This window comes from Ursus americanus, chromosome 4 (assembly GCF_024610735.1).
Source record: "Ursus americanus isolate L20-20 chromosome 4, mUrsAme1.1.p, whole genome shotgun sequence".
Classification (NCBI taxonomy): Eukaryota; Metazoa; Chordata; class Mammalia; order Carnivora; family Ursidae; genus Ursus; species Ursus americanus.
In genome coordinates this window covers 35,348,698-35,364,210 of record NC_142130.1, presented here as the reverse complement: position 1 = coordinate 35,364,210, position 15,513 = coordinate 35,348,698, and positions in this window count along the sequence as shown.

Below are 15,513 nucleotides of genomic sequence, written 5' to 3'. Positions count from 1 at the left end.
CAGGATATGTATACATATAGAGATTTATTTTAAAGAATTGACACACACTTGTGGAAGCTTGGTGAGTCCAAAATCTTATGGGGTTGGCTGGCAGGCTGGAGACTTAAGGAAATGTTGCAGTTTGAGTCCAGAAGCAGTCTGCTGGCAGACTTTCTTCTTGCTTTGGGAAGGTCAGTCTTTAGTCTATTACGGCCTTCAACTGATTAGATGAGGCCCACCCATATGATGGAGCACAATCTGCTTTAAAGTCCGTGTATTTAAATGTTAATCTCACCCCTCAGTTAGTTAAGTGTCTGACTCTTGATTTTGGCTCAGGTCATGATCTTAGGGTCATGAGATCAAGCCCTATGTTGGGCTCTGTGCTGGGCATGGAGCCTGCTTAAGAATCTCCCTCTCTTGGGGCGCCTGGGTGGCACAGCGGTTAAGAGTCTGCCTTCGGCTCAGGCGTGATCCCGGCATTGTGGGATCGAGCCCCACATCAGGCTCCCCCACTATGAGCCTGCTTCTTCCTCTCCCATTCCCCCTGCTTGTGTTCCCTCTCTCACTGGCTATCTCTATCTCTGTCGAGTAAATAAATAAAAAATCTTTAAAAAAAAAAAAAAAAAAAGAATCTCCCTCTCCCTCTTCCTCTGCTCCTCCCCCCACTTGCACTCTAAATAAATAAATAAATAAATAAATAAATAAACAAATGTTCATCTCATCCAAAAAACACCCTCACAGAATAATCTGAATAATGTTTTACCAAATACCTGGGCACCATGGCCCAGCCAAGATGGCACATAAAATTAATCATCACAATCAAAATCAGTCCCTGAATTTGCCATCTCTGACTGGTTGAGGGGAGGACTGCCTTGTCACACACAAAACCAATTTATTTGCTGTTTGGAGTTTACATAAATAAAGAGAGAGAGAGAGAAGAGAGGTCAAAATTTAAAAGTTGATCAAAGTGTAGCAATCAAATGCAAATATATTTTTAAGTCGAAAAGTAGTAAACTAGATCTTTAATGATTATTAAATACATTTGGCAAAGGAAATAATAACAAGTTTAAATTTATAAAAAACAAGCAAAAGCATAAGGCAATAAAATAGAAGAAACAATAAAAAATGCATGAGGAAATTGAAAGAAATAAAACTATTTTTAAATGATCTGAATATCATTCATTCATTCAACAAATGATATTCATTGATTCATTCAACAATTATTGACTGTATCTCTGACATTATATTAGGCACTGGGGATCTAACAATAAACTAGATAGATAAAGTTCCTGCCTCCAAGGAGCACATAATCTAGCAGTTGAGGGAGACATTAAAGAAATAATTACAGAATTAATTAGTCAAAATTGCAGCTAGTAATAAAGGAGAAATAAAGGGTGCTACAAGATGTACTTAAGTGAAGATTTTAACTGAGTCTGAGAAGTCAGGGGAGGCTTTCCTGAGGAATGAAGGAAACCAGAATGTCACCCCAAAATATGCCCTTTGATGTAAGAATTATCTTGAGCTGAAGGCAATCGAGAAGCAGCAAGGACAAGAAACTCTACTTTTTTCCCTGTTTGCCTAAAACAGGATATAAATTAACAAAGGGGTCCCTCCCTTCTCTACCGGGAATAACAAAACTTAATCACTGGAGATGACGTGAGACCCTTCTCAGCCTGGAGACAGCACCAGAGGAATCTAAAATGACAAACTTTATATTATATTATTTTATTTTTTAAAAGATTTTATTTATTTATTTGACAGAAAGACAGCCAGCGAGAGAGGGAACACAAGCAGGGGGAGGGGGACAGGAAGAAGCAGGCTCCCAGCCAAGGAGCCTGATGTGGGGCTCGATCCCGGAATGCCAGGGTCACGCCCTGAGCTGAAGGCAGACGCGTAAGGACTACGCTACCCAGGCGCTGCTAAAACGACAAATTTTATTAACTAGTCTTTAGCTACCATCAGTTTCCTGCGGATTTGCCTTCCCATGATTTGCTATCTGTAGAGACTCAAGGTCCTTTTCCTTCCTCTTGTGACTTCTTTAAAAACTTATCATTCCTCTGCTAAGATGCTGTATAAACTCAAGTTCTAACCAAAGCATCGAGTTACTCGTCTCTGGGCACACCTGTGTGTGACATTCATGATGCCCAGATTAATAACCATGTTGTTCTTCTCATGGTAATCTGTCTTTTGTCAGTCCAATAAACATGCCGTAGGTGGAAAACCTAAGATGAATAGAGGGAGAGACTTCCTTCCCTACAGGAATACATCAAACAGAAATAAGACTTTAAAAGTGTTACTAACGTTACCTTAGTAATCACAGTGCCATATACAAATGTATCAAATCAACCCCTTAAACACCTTAAATGTACACAATGTTATATGTCAACTATATCTCAGTAATAATAAAAACGAAGGCACCTGGCTGGTTTGGTCAGTAGAAAGTTCGACTCCTGATCTTGGGGTTGTAACTTCGAGTCCCATGGTGGGTATAGAGATACCTCAAAAATAAAAACAGATGAACATAGGGGAAGGGAAAGAAAAACAAAATAAGAGGAAAACAGAGAGGGAGACAAACCATAAGAGACTCTTAACTATAGGGAACAAACTGAGGGTTGCTGGAGGGGAGGTGGGTGGGGAAATGGGGTGACTGGGTGATGGGCATTAAGGAGGGCACTTGTGATGAGCACTGGGTGTTACATACAACTGATGAATCACTGACCTCTACCTCTGAAACTAATAATACAGTATATGTTAATTAAATTGAATTTAAATAAAAAATTAAAAAATAGGGGCACCTGGGTGGCTCAGATGGTTAAGCATCTGCCTTCGGCTCAGGTCGTGATCCCAGGGTCCTGGGATCGAGCCCCGAGTTGGGCTTTCTGCTCAGCAGAGAGCCTGCTTCCCCCTCTGCCTCTCCCCCTGCTTGTGCTCTCTCTGTGTCTCTTTCTCTCTCTCAAATGAATAAATAAACTCTTTTAAAAAATTAAAAAATAAAATAAACTCTTTAAAATTTTTTTAAAAAAATAAACTGTAAAAGATAAGAAGAAAGTGTTTCAGGTGAAATGAACCTCTGTTTCTAAGTAGGCTGGATTAACCGGTGACAACCCAGTGCTCACACCTCGAACAACCAAAACGTCCAAACAAAATAGAGAAATCATTTATTTTAAGGCAGAGGAGAGCTGCCGAGTCACCGTAAAGAGGAAAAATTCAGACTCCAGATAGGGAGAAACTTGATGAGGGAGAAGCTGACTCCTACAACCACTTTACCCAGAGGTCATCGCTGACTCTGGGCATGGGCCTGAGGCCGGCCGTCACGGGTCTTACGCCCGTAGAAGACCACTGCCAAAGACAGACCAGTGGAGCTATTGGAGGAGATTTGGAAGTTCCTTTCGGAACTTCTGTTAAATTCTGAGGATGTTAAATGTAAAAATAAAAGCAGAAATCCTCTGAAAGCAGAAGAGAGCCTTCAGAAATCTTGTGAAACAAAGATTAGAATTTGGGATTTGCTGGGATTGGGGGGAGGGATTTCTGCTGAATATCCTGAAGAGACAGGAGTAAAATTGAGGTAAACTGAAGCCTTACCAGGGCTGCAACTCAGCCTCAACTCAGCACGGTACATTATTGGATTCCGGTGACCAGTCACTATTTAGAAATAAGATGCTTTGGGGCGCCTGGGTGGCTCAGCTGTTCAGCGTTTGCCTTCAGCTCAGGTCATGATCCCAGGGTCCTGGGATCGAGCCCCACATCGGGCTCCCTGCTCTACGGGAAGCCTGCTTCCCCCTCTCCCACTCCCCCTGCTTGTGTTCCCTCTCTCGCTGTGTCTCTCTGTCAAATAAATAAATAAAATCTTTAAAAGAAAAGATGCTTCATAAAATTAATGTAAATTCTTATTTTATATGGGAAATAAATAGGCCAGAATGTCGAACAGTATGCCAGATTCAAAAGGGACCATTAGGAGAATTTGTGCTAACAGACATTAAAATGTACTGGTAACCAATTTGAGACCCTTAGTACATGAGAATATAAATAATGAGAATATTCAGAAGACCCCCACTGGGGCACCTGGGTGGCCCAGTGGGCTGAGCATCCAACTTTTGATTTCAGCTCAGGTCGTGATGTTGGGGTCGGGAGATCTGTCCGTGTTGGACTCCGCTCAGCGGGGAGTCCGCTTGGGATTCTCTCTCTCCCTCTCCCTTTGCCCCTCTGCCCCTCCACCCCATGCTCCCTCTCCCTCTCTTCCTCTCTCTCTCTATCAATCAATCAATCAATCTTTAAAAAAGAAAAAAAAAAAGACCCACACTTTCCACCACACTCTCCAAAAAATTCCAAGCAGATTGAAAGTTAAATACTTAAAAGTCAAAATAAATACACTCCCATGTATGTGAACAGACTAGCATTAGGGGAAATCACTTTTTGATTTTTGTTGGAATAGAAATGAAAAAAAAAAGATGGACAGTTTCATTACTTAGATAGTTTTAGCTTTGATGGCAGGAATACCAATAAAGCTGAGATTTAAAAATTCAGAAGAACGGAGACAATGTTTGCACATAAACACAGAAGTTTAATAACTATAAAGTATGAAGAGCTCACATAAGTGGGTAAAAATACCAGCTGTCCATTACACCAATGATTAAAAGACAGTTCATACAAGAAGAAACGTGAATTTAACCATAATTTTTTAAATATTCAGTCAACCTTGTTGGTAAAATCACTGCAAATTAAACCTACTGTGAAGTTTCATTTTGTATCTGAAAAAGAATAAGAAACACTTTTGAGAAGTGACAGACCCCCAAGCCTGCAAGGCTTTAGGAAAGCAGATATGCTCATGCATTACTGATGGCAATGCAAATGGATCTGGTTTTTCTGAGGGGCAACATGCTACTTTATTGAAAGAATCATAAATATGCCTAACCCCTGACCAAGTGATAGAATTTATCCTGAAGAAATAACGCTTCATAAAAACCAAAAGTATACATATACCATGTTCATTTTATGATAATAAAACACTGGAAGAAAGTGAAGATCCCCAAAATACAGAAATATAGAGATTAATTGTGGTATATCAAGATGATATACTCTAAAAATGATACATATGGAGATGGTACAGGAAGTAGAGAATATTTGGTTAAATCATGTTACATAAAAGGATAAATACCAGATTGTGTGCACATACCCATCATAACTATCGTCTGACCATGAAGATGTATGGGGAAAGGAGGCAAAGGACAGAATAGGGAATGTTTCTAGTTGGGTTAAGATCAACAGACTTATAGTGAATTATTCTGTAAGGCTGTTAAAACTAGATTTTTAAAGAATTTCAATTGTTATAATGAGAGAAAGATTTTCTTTGCAGGACAGTCCACTGACTTATAAAAATAGTTATTTGATGCCTGCTGAAATACACAGATGAAAGGATAATGGTGTTTCCATTAGTTACGTGAAACTTATTGAAGCTATGTTTCCATAGAAAAAGGGCAGAAGTAAACTAGGGTCAGAGTGGGTCACCCCACTCCAGGGGAATGTTCTGTAGTGGAGGAAAAATAATTTTCCCTCTACCCTCTGAGTACCAGGCTGAGACCCCTGTAATATAATATGAGCAAGAGAAAAGCAAGCAGAACTTTATTAACATGTATACCTCATGTATACATGGGAGATACCGAGGGAGAATGAATAAGAACCCCTGGTGGCTCAGAATTCAAATTTAAATATCATTAATAGGGAAAGGGGTTGGGGGAGTGTAGGTGTCTTAGGAGAGAGTAAATGACTCATTTAGGACTGATGAATGGGCCCTTGGAAGAATAGATATGAGGTATGATAGGCTGTGGCAAATTTTGTCTGGGCGTGGTGTTGACTTCTAGTCTCCTCTCCTGTGAAGTCAATCTTCCCTGGTTGATGAGACTCCTGTAGGGCCATTTGTGACGGCTGAGTCCCTCTTGGGGGATCTCCCTTTAGGTAGATCAGGGAGTTCAGAGAACGCACCTCTCCACATTCACTGTTTTACAAATGTTCAAAATAATCAGTATACCAAAGCAGCCTGTCTTGGGAGTGGCGTGTCCTGAATTCCGACAGTCATATTTTGGGGTGGCATATTCTGCTACCCTTCAGCTGCAACTGAGAGTGTTAGCCAAAAAGGATGTTTTCTAGTTAGTGAGGAACTGTTAGGTCCTAGCCACTGCCAGAAAGTAATTTGAGAAGTGGAACTGCAGTGGATAGAATTGTGTCCCCTGAAAAAGATATGTGGAAGTCCTACCCAGCATATCTGTGAATGTGACATTTGGACACAGGGTTTTTGCAGATGTAACCAAGCTAAAATGAATTCATATTGGATTATGGTAAGCCCTAACCTGATGACTGGTGTCCTATTTAGAAGATGGGGGGGGGGGGTACCTGGGTGGTTCAGGGGGTAAGCATCTGACTCTTGGTTTTGGCTCAGGTCATGATCTCATGGGTCATCCAGCCCTGTATCAGACTCTGCACTCAGCAGGGAGTCTGCTTGAGAGTCTCTCCCTCTACCCCCAACCCGCCCCGTGCATGGTCCCTCTCTCTCTCAAATAAATAAATCTTAAAAAAAAAAAAAAAGAAGAAGAAGAAGGAGACAGGACTGTGGATACAGGCCGACCGGGCAAACCCGATATGACCATGGAGGCAGAGATGGGAACGATGCAGCCGCAAGCCAAGGAATGCCAAGGCCGGGGCAAACACCAGGAGCCAGGAGAGAGGCACCGGAAGGTTCTCCCTCCCAGCCGCCAGAGGAGCCACCCCTGCCGACACCTTGATTTCAGACTTCTGGCTTTTAGGACTGTGAGAGAATAAATTTCTTGTTTTTTTTTTTTTCCACAAAAGGGAAATCTACTTTTATTTAAAAATCATACATAGGAGGACTTTCACTTCCAACCAAGATGGAGGAACAGGGACTAGATTTGCTCTCCTTCCTCAAACAACCAAAAGGCCAGACAAAATATGTAAAACAACAGTGCTCGAGACTCAGCATCAGGCAAGGGAGAGTATCCTTGAGACGGAAGGCATCAAGGGGAGCCCTGACATCGCCACAGCGCGCGGTCATCGGAGTCCGACTGCAGGGCCACCAAGGGGAACTGAGGCAGAACACCTCCCAAAGATCCCACCTAAAACTGCTTTAAAAAACAGACCATTTAAAAAAATACCTCGAACCAGAAGGCAGAAAAAGGGGAAAGGGAAAACAAAGATGAGATAGATAGAAACCCAATAGCAAGACGATAGCTTTACACATAATCATACCAAAAATCATGTTAAAAATGCAGTTATAAACACCTCTTTTAAAAGGCGGAGATTGTTGGCTTGGATTAAAAGATCCCACTACACAGTATGTATCAGAAACCCACCTTCAATACAATGGTGGAGAGTAAAGGTATGCTAAAGGCAGTGGGGTCCTCTGGATTGGACTCTGGCACATAAAGGACACATTAGTGGAAAAAGAGAAATTCGAATAAAGCTGCACTTATCAGGAATGTGCCGGTGTTGATTTCTTGGTTTTACCAAATACACCCCAGGAATGCGAGATAACAGCATTAGGGAGAGCCGGCTGTGGGCACCCAGGACTCCGAATTACCTTTGCAACTTTTTGTAAACCCAAATTGTCCTACAACAAATAGTTATTTTTTTTAAGTGAAAGGACAGAAAAGACCAACTGTGCTAACAGAATGATACTGTCATTAATACAAAAGTTTCTAACAGTAAAAAGTGGAAGGAAACCGCTTCTGAAATACTATCCTACCACCTACTATGACTACACAGAGCGGTGCCTGAGCTGGACCGGGTCCTGTCATCGGTCAGAAGCCTGGATGGAAAGACGTGGCACACTGCTACCCGCCAGGTCCACATTCCCCAGCCTGCCCCAGTGCGCTTCCAGGGGCTGCCACATGCCCACCTGTACAACCTATCCGCTCAGCCCGGGACCCCGCACACATCTACTCCGCCGCAGCCACCTGCTCCCCCCTCTCTGCCGGTTGCCCGCCTCCGTGTTTGCACGCGCCGCGTCCTCGGCCAGGGGCGCCTCTGCAATTTTCTGTACTAGGGAAGCTCCCCTTCCCGGCTGGAAGCTGCCCTCACTCCCTTTCTCCGACTTCACCATTCTCTGCCCTGGGCTTCCACATCGCTGTACGGAGGTAGTCTACAACTTGTATCTGGAAACAACAAGGGCTACCACTCACTGAGCCAAAATAGGGCTGCGTGCGCGGTCACAGGGCCCCAAATTTCTGTTGTTTTAAGCTACTGGGCTCAATCATTGGATGGGGACTGCCTGAGGAAGGACATGACCTTGGGCAAGGTCGCTCTGCAGCTGATACAGTTCCTGATGGCTAAGGGCTGAAGGCTGCTGGCCGATAGCACTTCCAGCCGCTGAGTCTACAAGTCCCCCCTCATAGGGCACTCTCTGTGGTGCATCACTGTGACCTCGAGTTGCTAAGTACCTCAAAAGAGATGAAGACTTAGGCTTAGTGTGGATCACCCGTTTTGTTGCTAAGTATGACTCTGGACTGCAAACATCAGGGTTCCATCCAGGGCGATGAGTTCAAGTGGAGCTTTGAGAAAAGGAGACTCAAGAATATGACAAAGTCTTCCATGGAGTTTTAGGGAAGATTTCATGAACCTCTGGATTATTCTAAAGTTTCTGGCTATGTGGCCATATTCTGGGCAAAGTTTGTGTCAACTCAAGGCTATGAGTGCATTTTGGGGTCTGGCTGTGAACTGCATATCTATGACTTTATATTTGGCCGAGTTTGGATTTGACATCTGTTACTGCTCACTGGACTTCGAAAATTTTTAAGTAAAATTACTAAGGATACAGGATTTAATTTAAAAAAAAAGGTTTGGATGTTGTATTGTCAAAAGCCACTTTTCCTGTATCTTGTGATTTAATTATAGAAAGCTTGTAATCCGAGATGATCACATTATATTTCAAGTTACTACTTTGAAGAATATGGTTTAGTCCAATTGATTTGACAGGAACATGCTTGTGTAGAAAAGAGTTATCCTGCTATCCTTAGAAAGGCCTGCTTCCAAGGGTGGCCCCTAGCTGGCCTCTGAACTTAGATTTGGGGAGGGTTCCCCCAGTTCCTCACTGATAAGAGAATTGGCTCATAGAGTGCCTAAACTGTGTGTACAAACAGCATGGCTTGTGCTGAACATCTGCTCTCCTTCAGGTATTTGGAATTTTGGTGCGGGCTTGGCAGAGGCTGACTACATGCCCAGCCTCCCCAAAAAACCTTGGGCACCGAGTCTCCAGTGAGCTTCCTTAGTAGACAACATTTCATATGCATTTCCACAATTCTGTGCTTGAGGAATTAAGCATATCCTGTGTGACCCCTCTGGGAGAAGACCCTTGGAAGCTCTAGGCTGGTTTCCTCAAACTTCTTCCCAGACACCTTTCCCCTCTGCCAATTTTGCTTCGTATCCTTTCTCTCTAATAATTGACAGCTGTGAGTATGACCGCATGCTGAATCTGGTGGGTCCCCCTAGAGAATTACTGCACCAATGGGGTGGCCTTGGGGACCTCCAACACAGTGTTGTCGTACATGCACTTAAATCATATTTCTGTCTGACAGTTTACACATGTAAATCGTAGTTCTCAATTGTACTTTTTCCTTAATGAAAGCCTGAAATATACATATTTACTCATAAAATTAGGTGAATGAAGATTCTGTGGCTAATACAGAAGACAAAGGATAGATTTTAAGGGCTAACTATGGAAATAACTATATCTACTATTAGCCATTTCCATAGAGCTGACACACACTGGGACCGAGAATCTCTAACCAAGAATTCCAGTATATTTTCTAAGGAGCCCCAGAAGGAAGGCTTCACCTCATCACTCCTCATCACCCTTCCCTGCCCTCCACCCCAAACAAAGGGTGGGGTGCAGCTCAAGCAATGTAACATAACATTAGATGCTTACATAAATATTTTTTATAAAGAGAGAGACTTCAAGTCAGTGGTATAAACTTTTGTCTTCAGAAACTAGAAGAAGAAAAGCAAATTAAACTCAAAACAAGTCAAAGAAAGGAAGTAATAAAGAGAAAAGCTGAAATCAATGCAATCAAAACCGGAAAGAGTAGAGAAAAAAATCAATAAATCTGAAAGCCAGTTTTTAAAAAATATGAGTAAGTTGATAGACTTCTAACAGACCTCTTAGCAGGATACATAAAACAGCATAGGGCGCCTGGGTGGCTCAGTCGGTTAAGCATCTGCCTTTGGCTCGGGTCATGATCTCGGGGTGCTGGGATTGAGCCCCGCATTGGGCTCCCTGCTCAGCAGGGAGTCTGCTTCTCCCTCTTCCTCTGCCTTCTCCCCCCTGCTCATGCTCTGTCTCTCTCTCTCAAATAAATATATCAATACAATTAAAAAAAAATAACAATATAATTCAAATTTATGAGTCAGGCACTACATAATGCTGTTTATATACTTTTCTTTTTATCTTATAAAATCCTGAAAACAACCTATCCTGGTAAGTAATGTTATACCGATTTTTAAAGATGAGAAAACTAAGATTTATAGATTTTGGTTGATTCGCCCAAGGTCACATAGCTGGTAAAATCCAGAATTAATCTTGAACCCAAGTTGTCTGACCTAGACCTTAACCATCGTATTACCCTAACTCCTAATAACCTGAAGAGGATACAGGGGTGTCCATCCTGATCCCCATTTTAGGAACAACTAACTTTTCTCCCAGCTGCTAGGACTATCTGCTGCTGGCAGGCCACAGCTGCGTCCCTCATTGGAAATTGATCTGAGCCTGCGGAGAACTGCCTCTCCCAGGACTGGATAATGCAGAGCTTCAAAGGAATGGCTTCTTTCCCCAGTTCGGGACAACTACAAAACCTCTGTTATTTCCAGGGTTCTCCATAGGATTGGTTGAGGCTTCAGTTGCAACTATATTGTAAGTCAGTTTCTCCCTGCGCCCAGATGGGCCTTCCCCAATTCTTTGCAGATATATCTCCCTAGGGTGCTCCTTAACAAACCTTTGCACTCAACCCTCTGTCTGAGTTTGCTTCCAGGGAACTAAATTAAATCTCATTGCAGTTAGCTTTTCTTGTAAGATTTTATTTATTTATTTATTTATTTATTTATTTATTTATTTAGAGCATGCATGGGGGAGGGACAGAGGGAAAGAGAGAGCAGGATCCTAATTATTTTACTACATTTTATGATTATCTATACTCGAGTTCTTTCTGTCTATTGTATCTGTACGGTAAAGTGTTATATAATGGCGCGTTACTGTTCAACTCTGCTCAACTCTGCAGAGATACCACATCAGGAACTCGAGTCAGCCATCGTGGGAATATTGACACCATGGGATTGGCAAACACTACAAATCAGGGCTTGATTTATTGCCTCGTTAATTGTCTAGACTTCAGAAGCCAGTGGAGAATATCTTAATAAGGCAGATTAAATTTAAATGTGTGCCATGTCTGCAGCCATTACATTTTAAAGAACACAAATGAAGAAATATTCTTCCAGCATTTGAAAACTAGTATCCAATTCAGCAAAGAAGGAGTTCATGTCAGTGTTAATCAGAGTTCTGACATATGTCTTCATTGTTTCATTTTCCTCCCACTTAATGTAAATAGAAGTATCAATCAACATTTATTTAAGAATTACACTCATTCATAACTGCAACCATAGTTTGGCTACAAATATAAGAGTTGGGCAAATATCTTCGAAACATTCTGTGAGTATCAATTGGTTATTTGAAATTTACAATAAAGAGTATTGTGTATTTTATTATTTGCAAATTATGTGCTATACAACCTTTATATGCAGATAATGTATAATAAACAAAAACATATATGCAAACTTTTTTTCTCCAGAGAGCTGATTGCTCAATATTTAATAGCTCGTCACTGGTGGAAATCATGTGTGGTATGATACGGGAGTAAAATATTGTATGCTTTTCTTTGTAAATATGATCTAGATTGTACTGTCTCTGAGACATACCCATGTGTGTCTGATTCAGTAGCCAGGAAGGATTGTTGCTTTGTTTTACTCTTCACCTCACCCAAACTTGGAAAGATCTAGACTGCTCTGGAGTCCTGCAGAATCCTCCCTTCACTTCCCATGCAATGAGAGTATTAGTGAGCCTAAATGACTCCTGTTTGGGAAAATGGCCCCTGAAGGATTACTCTGCTGGTGGAGGAGTGAAAGTATTAGAGACTTACCCCATGGAAGCTTGAAGAACACGCAACACCTGAAAGGGACCTGAGCACAGGGAGGAAGGCCAGAAACTGGGCGTGTCTATCAGGTGACTCCCCCTCAGGACTGAACTTGGAGTGGTAGCCGAGTGTTACCACTGAGGGTGGCTTGTCCCACTTCTGAAGTCACTTCCTATTTTAGGGACTGGGCCAAGAGCATCCAGAGCAAAGTGATACGGAGAGGTGGGCATGAGGTCCTCACAACTCACTGATTCAGGACAGATGGGAAAGCTACCCTTTTCCCAAAAAACACTTCAAATAAGAGAAATGCTGGTTTTAGAGAAGTTGAAAGGTGCCTGAGGCTGGGTTATAGAAGTTTGTAGAGAAGCTGAATGGAGAAATTTGATGAAGTAGAGAAAGGGAAGTTCAGCCCAAAAATGCAGTTGTGGGTTGTTATACCAAGATCAGCTGTGGTTACGAGGCAGCATTGACTGAGAAAAGAGGCAGGACAGAATGAAAACAAAAGCATTTATTTGGGGTCTTAGAATTCCAAATTCCGGTACACAGTTTTGGGCAGCAACCCAAATATTGTCTCCCTAGGGAGCGAAGCTCTGGGGTTCTTAAAGACAAAACGAAAAACGTTGTATATGTTGTTTACAAAGAATTTTGATTGGTGTTGGCGGCGGAAACTAATCTTGGTTAAACCTAACTTGTTGCGTAGGTCGTCTCAGAGCAGAAGTCAGTTACGGAGGAAGCTGTAGGTGTTTGTGCAGAGTCCTTGGAGTGTTTGCTGTATGGCTTAGTTCAGAAACTCATGCTTCCACCCAGCGAGGATGTGCATAAGGCCCACATCCTTAATGGCCTCCCATCTCCATTTAAAAACCCCTGACATACATGACTCCATTTCATTTCACCTTTCACAGGTGGACATGGCCACTTCCCAGGCCCAGAGAGGACATTCGCTTCATTGGAAGGAGATGAGGCTCAGGAGGTAGACACCCACTGAAGACAGAGAATTGAGAGAGAATAAGCACACAGTGGGAGGGGTAGGGTACAGGTTCAACAAGTGAATAGGGACAAAATCATTTAGGAGAGAAGACAAGTACTCAGGTACTTCAGAGGCTGATGACAAGCAGCAATTTGGTTGTTCTAGAATTTTCTTTGCTTGGTTTTCAAGCGCTGCCATCCTGATCCTCTGATAAATCCTTCCGTCCACCCAGGGTTGAAGAACAGGCTTTGAGTCTGAGCAGCTCTCAGACATTGCTGATAATTAAGTAAATTCTTTTTTTTTTAATAATAATTTTTATTATGTTATGTTAGTCACCATACAGTACATCCCTAGTTTTTGATGTAAAGTTCCATGATTCATTATTTGCATATGACACCCAGTGCACCATGCAATATGTGCCCTCCTTAATACCCATCACCGGCCTATCCCCCTCCCCCACCCCCCTCCCCTCTGAGGCCCTCAGTTTGTTTCTTCTTGAAAGAAATCCAGGAATGGCCGGATAAAACTTCCACTATAAAGAAATGATTTCCGTTTCCTTCTATTCCTTGGGAAACGATAACGCGCGAAAAAAGAAACTGCTCAGTTCTGGGAAGCCCAAATTCTGGGTAAAGGAGGTTGCTGATACGAGTTGCGGTTAGGGGTGGGACACGCTGGGGCACAGGGTCCCCACCCTGCGGCTGAGAGCTGGGGCTGGCGCTTCCGCGGCCTCCCCGCCTCCCCGGCCGCGTCCGGGGCGCTTCGCACTGGATGACGCGCGCCACCTGCAGGGAGAGAGCAGGCGTCCGGGAAATACCCGCGGACCGGCCGGCGTCCGTCCGGAGCAGGGCTACACGCCCAGGCAGTAAGCCGTCTTCCGCCCGGCTTCCGTTCTCTTCGAAGACGACCTGGAAGGTCCAGTCCCGCAGGGGAAAGCAGTTCTGATTTAGGCTGTGTCTGACACCTCGCCGCCCCCTTCACAGAGCCAACAGCAGCCGGCGGGGAGAAGCCCCGCAGCTTCCCGGCAGCGGCCATTCGGAGTCACCTACTAATGTTCTCCATCTCCGCCTCGTCTCTGGTGCGGGGGGGAAGTGTTCCCTCCGACGGCTGATGCCTCCAGAATGCCCTCCCACCTCCTCGCACAACCCGTATCTCAACCTGCCCCTCGCTTCCGTCCGCCAGTATCTAAGCACGCCTCGGGCTCGTCCGTCTTAAAAATATCTTAAAAGCCAGAAAACAGAAATAACCCATCCACTGCTGCCTAACTCCTTCTGCGCCTTCACAGTCACACTTCTGGAAAGAGCTGACGATGCTTGGCTGCCTCCACTTTCTTCCCTTCCTTTCAGACCGCCGTCCACTGCCCTGTCCCTCTCCTCCGTCCTCACCGGGAGACAGTGCTTGCGGTCCGGGTCCCGCTCCGCAGTCCAAGCGACGCTTCTCTTATATGATGTATGGGTAGTGTTTGAATGAAAAACTCTCCTTCCCACTTCAAACACTCTTTTATTACAGGTCAAAGACACAGACATTCCTAGCCTCTCCCACATTTCCGGCCACACCTCGGTGCGCCCGTCTGGCGGAGGCTACTGTCACCTCGCCAGTCGTTCAGCCGGTCCAGGGATAACCATGGAGTCGTATTTGAGCATCTTGCCTCACTGCCCACGTCTTTCAGCAAGTCCTGCAGTTCTGCCTTCAATACCGGTTTGGGATCTCAGTCGTTCTCAGAAGGTCCTCCTTTGCCAGCAGCCTGGTCTCAGCCACTCACTTAGGACCCTACATAGCCACGTGGCCGACCTCCCTGCCTCTACTCCAGCTACCACACAGCAGCCAGTCTTCTGTATTAGTAAATTACATGATGGACCGCCCCCCCCCCAGCCCTCCCAGATTATCCCCTGTGTAAATTAACAAAGGGAAACCTCACTAAAATGGAGCCGGAGGCCAGAAGGGACAGCTCTCACGGCATACCCCTCCACATAATCACAGGAAGAATTGGCAATTATCGACCCCAACAGAAGAAACAGGAAAGCGTCATCAGTGACAAGCCTGAAGAGGAACTCGCTTACCCTAGACTCAGCCAATGAGAAACGGCCACCGCCTTATTTCTTGCTTTTCTCCAATAGACTTGCCTTCAAAACAACCACTCCCAACTTCCTCCTTCTTGTCCTCGGCTTTGTTGGTTGGACTAGCTGATAATTTTTGCGGTAGTTTGCTGGTCGAAATTGCAATTCTCTGCTATTCCCAAAGAAACCCATTTTGCTGGTAAAATAACTGACTTTTACTTTTCGCATCACCACCCCATCATCTTTAGGCCTCAGGTTCCATGTCGGTTCCCCATAAATTTTCCCTGAGCTCCCACACCTGGGGTAGGAGCCCCTCCTGATTTGTTCC